Genomic DNA, 7,956 nt, shown 5'->3' with positions numbered 1-7,956 from the left:
ACAAAATAATAAGGTATCAATTCAGCTTACACTGAAAATTTAACAATTGAATCTGGCCAGCCTGTAGGAACAGACTTCAGCCCCGCTACTGCTAATACTGCACATTCTTTAGGTCCTTCACCGTTCTTCACTACTCTAGTCACACTCTTTTGAATGCTTTTCAGTTTGCCAACGTCTACTCTAAAAATCCATATTTGTTCTAAAATCCATATGTTCTAGAAATTCATAACTGAATCCAACACTAGAGATGTTATTGGACCACAGCAGCATAGAGAGGTACTGCTGTTTAGTCATTTCAGTTCACTTCAGTCATGTTCAGCCTGACCCTTCAGACCTCCATCTGAGGTTTTCTTGGCAAGGATACTAGAGTGGTTTGCCAGTTCCTTCTTCAGCTCATTTTACAGATCAGGAAAATGAGGCAAACAGGGTTAAGCGATTTGCCCAGGGTCACACAGCTAGTGGGTGTCTGAGACCAGATTTGAACTCAGGTCTTCCTGACTCCAGGACCAGCACACTCTACATGGCACCACCTAGCTGCCCTTACAGAAGTACTATTCCCTGCTTATTCCTTTATATTTAATATAACCTATGCTCACATTTTGGGTGGTGAAGGGGTGGGTGAGTGACTGTTATGCATCATGCTGTTGAATCATAGTGAGTTTTCAGTTCATCAGAACCCCCAGTTTTAGAATAACAGGTTTTCAGAACTGTTATCTAGTCTTGTTCCCATGAAGCCAATTTTCTTATGACCCAAGAGTAAGACTTTGCATGGATGTTTATTAAATTTCATCTTATTAGATCTGGCCCAATGGTCCACCTATTGGGAACTTTTTGGATTCTGACTCTGCCATCCATTATGTTAGCTATCTACCCTATCTTTGGGTCATTTTAAAAATTCAATAAGCACGGCATCTCTGTCTTTATCTGTCACCAATAATGATTTTAAGCAGAACAGGGCCAAGAATAGATTCCTCAAGGCACTCCATTAGAAATCTCCCCCTTCGGATGTCCATCAATTGGGGAATGGCTGAATAAATTATGGTATATGAATGTAATGGAGTACTATTGTGCCATAAGAAATGATGAACAAGAAGACTTCAGAGAGGCCTGGAAGGACTTATATGACCTGATGCTGAGTGAAAGGAGCAGAACCAGGAGAACTTTATGCACAGCAACAACCACAGTGTGTGAGAGTTTTTTCTGGTAGACTTAGATTTTTGTAATAACACAAGAACTTCTGAAAAAAAAAAAAATCCCAATGGTGGACCTCAAGGCAAAATGCCTTCCACACTCAGAGAGAGAAATATGGAAGTCACTCACATAATGTAGCAGATCATGTTTGTGTATGTGTATCTGTTTGTGTATCATGTTCTGATTTGTTATACGGATTCTTTCATTTATCTTAGTCTGACTACATAGCATGACTATAGTGAAAATATACTCAATAGGAAAGTATATGTAGAATCTATACAGAATTGTATGCAGTCGTGGGGAGGGAGGGAGGTAGTGGGGGGTGGGTGGGGAGGGATAAAATCGCAATTGTATGGCAGTGATTGTTAAACATTAAAAAAATAAAAAAATTAATAAAAAAAAAAAAAAAGAAAGAATTAAGGAACTGGATTGCAGAATGAAGCAGACTATTTTCTCTTGTGTTATATTTTGGTTTAGTTTGGTTTTTCTCATGGTTTCTTCTATTCATTTTAATTCTTCTATGCAACATGACTAATGTGAAAATGTGTTTAATGAGAATGTATGTGTAGAACCCATATGCAATTGCATGCCATCTTGGAGAGGGAGGGAGGGGAAAGGGAGAGAGAGAAAATTTAAGACTTATGAAAGTACTTGTTGAAAACTGAAAATAAATAAATTATTTTTTTTTTAAAAGAAGAAAAAAAAGAAAAAAAAAAAAGAAATCTCCCCCTTCTTAATTTATTGTTTTTCATCATTCTTCATTTGTGTTCAACTCTTTGTGACCCCCATTTGAGGTTTTCTTGGCAAAAATGCTAGAGTGGTTTCCTGTTTCCTTCTCCAGCTCATTTTACAGATGAGGAAACTATGGCAATAGGGTTAAGTGACTTGCCCAGGGTCACACACCTAAATAAGTGTCTGAGGCCAGATTTGAACTCACAAAGATTAGTCTTCCTGATTCCAGGCCCAACATCCTATCCACCATGCCACCTAAATGCCCCTAACTTATGTTGCACCAAAAGCAACTGCTCTGGGTCCAGCCATTCAACCATTTCTGAATCCACTTAATTGTATGTGTTAGGGCTTATTCCATTCTGAGAAATTGCCTATTGATATGAAGTACTGCGCAAAAGGCCCAGAATGAATATTAACCTGTTCACTCTACCTAGAAGTCTGGAGACTGAGACATGAGAATTAAGAATTTAATCAGGAAATCCAAACAACACATAAACTTTAGGACCTTTTTCTTGATTTTGTCATGTCAGCCATCTTGACATCATGACCACCTGCCTGTATAATTTCTGGGGTCCAGCCAAGGCCATGAAGAGTGGAGAAAGATAGAACCCACCAATCATCTCCCAAAAAGAAAAGTCCTAGAAACGTCATAGGCAAAACCCAGAGCTCCCACAGCAAAGAAAAGTTACCAGACACATCTAGAAAGTGTGCGTATTCGTCCTTTGTTGCTGAAGAAGACCATGTCATCAGAGAAATGATGACACGACTTGCACTTGACTTTGTTTTGAGTGAGGAAGGGCTGTGCAGGTCACCAGCCTCACTTCTCCTCCAGAGCCATCTGAATCCAGTGACCAGATATTCATCAGGATGACTGGAGATGACTGCCAGGATGAGGCAGTTGGGGTTAAGTGACTTGCCCAAAGTCACACAGCTAGTGAGTGTCAAGTGTCTGAGGTGAGATTTGAACTCAGGTTCTCCTGACTCCTGCACTGGTGCTCTATCCACTGCACCACCTAGCTGCCCCAATCTAGAAAGTAGTTCAACTACCTAGGAATTCAAGTTAGGATCACACAAGACCTGACAGATTTTACTAGCAACAAGAAGAAATCTTAGGTGGCAAAAGTGGATAGAATGCTGGACCTGGAATCAAGGAAACCTGAGTTCAAATCTAACCTCAGAAACTTATTAGCTGGGTGACCCTAGGAAAGTCATTTAACTTTTGTTTGCCTCAGTTTCTTCAACTGTTAAACGGTTATAATAATACCTACCTCCCACAATTGTTGTAAGGTTTAAATGAGGTAATATTTATACGGTACCTAGCACATTAGAAGGTACTTTAAAAATGTTTCCTTCCTTCCATATTCCAAAAGGTAAAAGAGAAAGACTTACCACCAAGAATCAAAATCACTCTGGCTGTCACTGATTGGCCAACAAGAGGTCCCAGACCAAGCCCTACATGATCGTTGTTTGGGCCCTGATTGGCTCAGAGTAAATGTAAATAGCAATTGTTTCTGTTCCGGGACAGAAACCCTGAGGGTCTTCCCCTCCCAGACTGATTTTTTTTTTTTTGACTAGGTAAAAAAGGCCATTGTCTGCCTCATTTCTTATGTAGCCTTAATCACTGAAAAGGTATTATCTCAATCAAACTGAGACCAGTTAAAGACCTTCGCTTAAAAAGGCCAAGGTCTCCCACTGCATCCTGGACCATTTCCAGTTATCCTGATCAATATCTGACCACTGGACTCAAATGGCTCTGGAGGAGAAAGTGAAGCTGGTGACCTGCACAGCCTTCCCTCACTTAAATCCAATTCACTAGCACGTCATGGCATCACCTCCATGATGTGCAATAAACCAGGAAAGCTCCGTATAATCCTACAAGGAGAAAAATATAGATCTTTAATGGAATAGAGGACTTTCAGGAACTTGTAGTAAAAAGACCAAAGCGGATTAGGAATTTTGGAATTGAAACACAAGAGCTAAAAGAACCTAGAAAGGCAGATTTATTTAAGCCATTAGAAATAACTATATGATGATATACTATTTAAAACTCTCCCTCTCCCTTTAGTATTTTAATGTCTTTAAAGGGTTCTGAGGGAATTAAAGAAAAAATAGAGGTGCTGGGGTAGGGGAAGGGTGGATTGATTTTTTCCTGAGAGTTTGAAAAGGAAAAAGAGAAAGTTGGTCAAAGATGATTACACCAGTGTAGAAACAAGTAATTGAGTAAAAGGGGGTAGGTCACTTACTAGCGGTGTGAGTCTGGTCAGGTCACCTGACCTTTCTCAGCCTCCATCTCCTCGTTGGTAAAACGGAGATAACAGCAGCTCTCTCACAGGATTATTGTGGGAATCAAGTGAGATAAAATATTTAAAGCACTTTGCTAATTTTAAAGCACTTATAAATGCTAGCTATTTATTTTGTTGTTCTTATTGTACATAAGAAGAATCTCACAGAGTCTGGTATGGCACATGAGAAGAATACACAAGGTGCAGATAAATATTTTTGGATATGGCCATTGTCAGGATTCATTTTTCTTGATTATGTTTATTTCTTACAAAGGTTTCCCACCTTCTCCCCCCCTCCCCCCAATTTTCTTTTTCTAGGTCAGTTGAAGGGAGAGGAAAAGGGAGAGATGAAGGGTCCAGGGAAGGAGAGGATTCACAAAAGAGATGCCCCTCCCCAAATAGGGTCATTGAAATTCTTTTTAATGCACAGAACAGAATACAATTTAGAAGGAAGCACAGATGAGCAGGATAGTTTTGAAAGTAATGTACAGAATATACTTTTTTAAAAGCAAAAGGTATGAAATGGAGATTCAAGGTTTTATATAGAATCCTCTTTTTTGTCTTTTGCTTTGTGTATGAAAATCCTCTTTTGTAAGGTGTTTAAGAGAAGCATTCCAGTCCCCAGAGGCTGAAACAGGGATGACCATAGAAATTCTTAAAAGTTAAATGACTCACAGGGAGAAATAGACAGTAAAACAGAAATAGTGAGGAAACCTCAATTCAAACCACTTTGAGACATAGATAAATGTAACAATAACAACAAAGATATGCAAGATTTGAATAAAATCTTTTAAAAGCTAAATGTGATGATAGATCTGGAGATAACTGAATGGAAATAGAAAACAGTACAGACCATATATTAGGGCTTTAAAACAGCACAAATGAGAAAAACAGAAGTATCAAATGCATCTTTCACCAATCAGAATGAGATAAAAAGAATCTTCACTAAAGGCCCTTTAAAGCAAAAATTAAAAATTCATTGGAGACTAATCCTAAAGAATGGGTGGGCCAAAGAACAAATCAGAGAAACAATCAATAATTTCCTTATTGACAACAAATAATGGAATAATGACACAACATTCTGGAGCTGTATTAGGGGAAAATTTACAGTTCTAAAAATTTTCATCAATAACAAAGAGCACATCAATGAATTGGCCATTCAGATAAAAAACCTAGAAAGTCAAGAAATTAAAAACCTTTAATTAAATAACAAAATAGAAATCCTAAAAATCAAGGAAGAGAAACTGAAAGCAGTAATAATAATAATACATAATACTAAGACCTGGGTATGGGGGAAAAACAACAATAATAAAATAGATAAACCTATGTCTAATTTGATTTTAAAAAGAAATAAAAACAAATTACCAGCATAAAATAGGAGAAAGGTAAATTTACAACCAATAAGAAGAAGGAAAATAAATGATTAGAATCTATTTCACCTAATTATATGCCAAGAAAACCAATAAAAATGATGTAGATGTAGAGCTAGGTGGCAGTTAATGTGAGTTTGAATAATGCAAAATTTGATTTAATGCAAATTATAAATTAAAGCAGGTGGCATTTAATATGAGCCAAAATTCAATTACCATGATTCACATGAGCTATTTCATTGTTTTAATATGCTGATATGTCATCAGTCGGCACTAGCCTACCATCTCACATGGATGTGGTGTGCTGCTGCATACCCTATGACCAACAGTTGTGTTATTTTTTTAAGATCCCTTAACATAATAGACAAAAGGAAGAATGTTTTGGATAGAAACACTGAAAGCACAAAAAGAAGAGACTTGTAATTACATTAGAACAAAAATGTGACTTGTAATTGAATGGAAGGAACGTAGTCATAGTAACTCTAAAATAGAATGAGATGCTGGAATGCCTGAAACTACAGCACAGAGTATTATAAAACATGCAGATGAAATGAAAGAAAAAATGAAAAGTGTATCCGCTTTTTGTAGTTTGCAAACAACTACAAGGAATATGTGTTACAATGATAAAAATGCAGCATCTTTTAGTTGTATGGAATGAAGACTGTAATCAAATAACATTCTTAGCAGAGCAGTCATTCCAACAAAAGCTTCAAATTTATTTAAGGCAGTGAAGGAAAAGAGAAATGAAGTAGAGAGTGAAAAAATTTTTATCGCATGTGTTGGTTGGTTTGGTCACATTAAAATTCAAGTTTAATTACAAAATGTTAAAATTACTAGAGAGGTGTCCATTGCAGATGAGGCTGTGACAGCTAAAATATCCTGATGTTTTGAAGAAAATAATCAAAGAAATTGGATACAGTTATCAATAAACTTTTAGTGTGTACAAAATAGGACTATGCTGGAAAAGGATGCCTTCCAGAACTTATATTTCTAAGAAAGAAAACACTCAACTTGGATTTAAAGGGTCAAAAGATACCTAACATCTTTATTGGGAGATAATGCAGTGGAGGATTTTAAATTAAAATCAATGCTTGCTAATCATTCTCAAAATCCTTGCACTTTGAGAGGCTACAGCTTTCATTCACATCCAGTTCTTTGGAATCAAATAGGGAAAGGATGAGTCACTAAAACTATGGACAAAATCTGATTTTTTTTCAGTTATTTTACCCTAGTCATTGAAAAATATTGCAAGGACAGTGGTATTGCACTGCTAATTTTAGACAATGCCCCAGGTCCTTCAGCTATACTTGGTTCATCATGTGAAAATGTGAGAATGCAAATTTACAGAAATGTGAAGAAAACTCTTTATACCTACCAGTGTATGTATGAAGACTTAAAGAAAGAGAAAACAGTTCCGTCTGCACAGCTAAAATATTTTTAACAAGACCAATTATGTTTTTGTCATACTATCAGTGTGTGATGATGATTCAGTAACTTTAAAAATTTTGCCTCCTGTAACTACTCTATTACTCTGTAACATGCTGGAATCAGCAATACATTTTTTTCTTGTCTTTTACTGTTATATCAACAAACAGAAAAACATAATTTAAATTTTTCATTGCATTTTTCCATTAAGCTGGAACCTATTACCATATTTTACACATAACTTTGAATAATTCACATTTGAATAATGGGACCACTTCATGTGGCTCAATATTTACCCTAATCAGGATCTAACTGTAGATGTACAAGTGGCTCTCTGGTCTCAATTTGCCAGAGCAACATCTATTCCTCAAGGTTCTAGGGGCACCTCTGACTATTTCCTTTCTAATGCTATTAGCTCTAGCCTTCATTCTAAAGTGGTTCCCTCTTCCCTGCTGTTAACTGCAAATAACTATCACACCAATTCCATTAACCAATGAAGCTTAATTAGCTTTCCAAAGGGACATTTATTTTGAAATTTTAGCAAGAAATGAAACATAAACTCACCACAACCACTATGCCGATACCAGGGCAGGTATTCTTCTCTATAGCATCTCATTCTCTGGGAAGAGTGGATTCAATGCAATTTCTAGATAGTACTGGATCCCACCAAGTTCATGCCCAAATGTGCCATTTTTGCCAGATGAGTTCTTATCCTGGATACCAGGATATCCTGGGCTATGTTCTGAAGATTGCTCCTTTTTCCTTGAGTCTCAAAGCTAGATTGGCTAGATGTTAAATGGACTTCACTCCTAGAACTTTGAGTGTTTCACTCTCTTAACCTTTCAAAACTCACAAGGTCATAATTTCATGAGGGCTAATCACTTATATCTAAAATAAAAGAACAAATGCCAAGGCACACATATATTCATAAGCCAAATGTAGCCTTGGATGATCTT

This window comes from Notamacropus eugenii, chromosome 3 (genome assembly GCF_028372415.1).
Source record: "Notamacropus eugenii isolate mMacEug1 chromosome 3, mMacEug1.pri_v2, whole genome shotgun sequence".
NCBI classification, from domain to species: Eukaryota; Metazoa; Chordata; class Mammalia; order Diprotodontia; family Macropodidae; genus Notamacropus; species Notamacropus eugenii.
The sequence above is the reverse complement of the archived record's forward strand: the minus strand, read 5'-3'. Positions refer to the sequence as shown.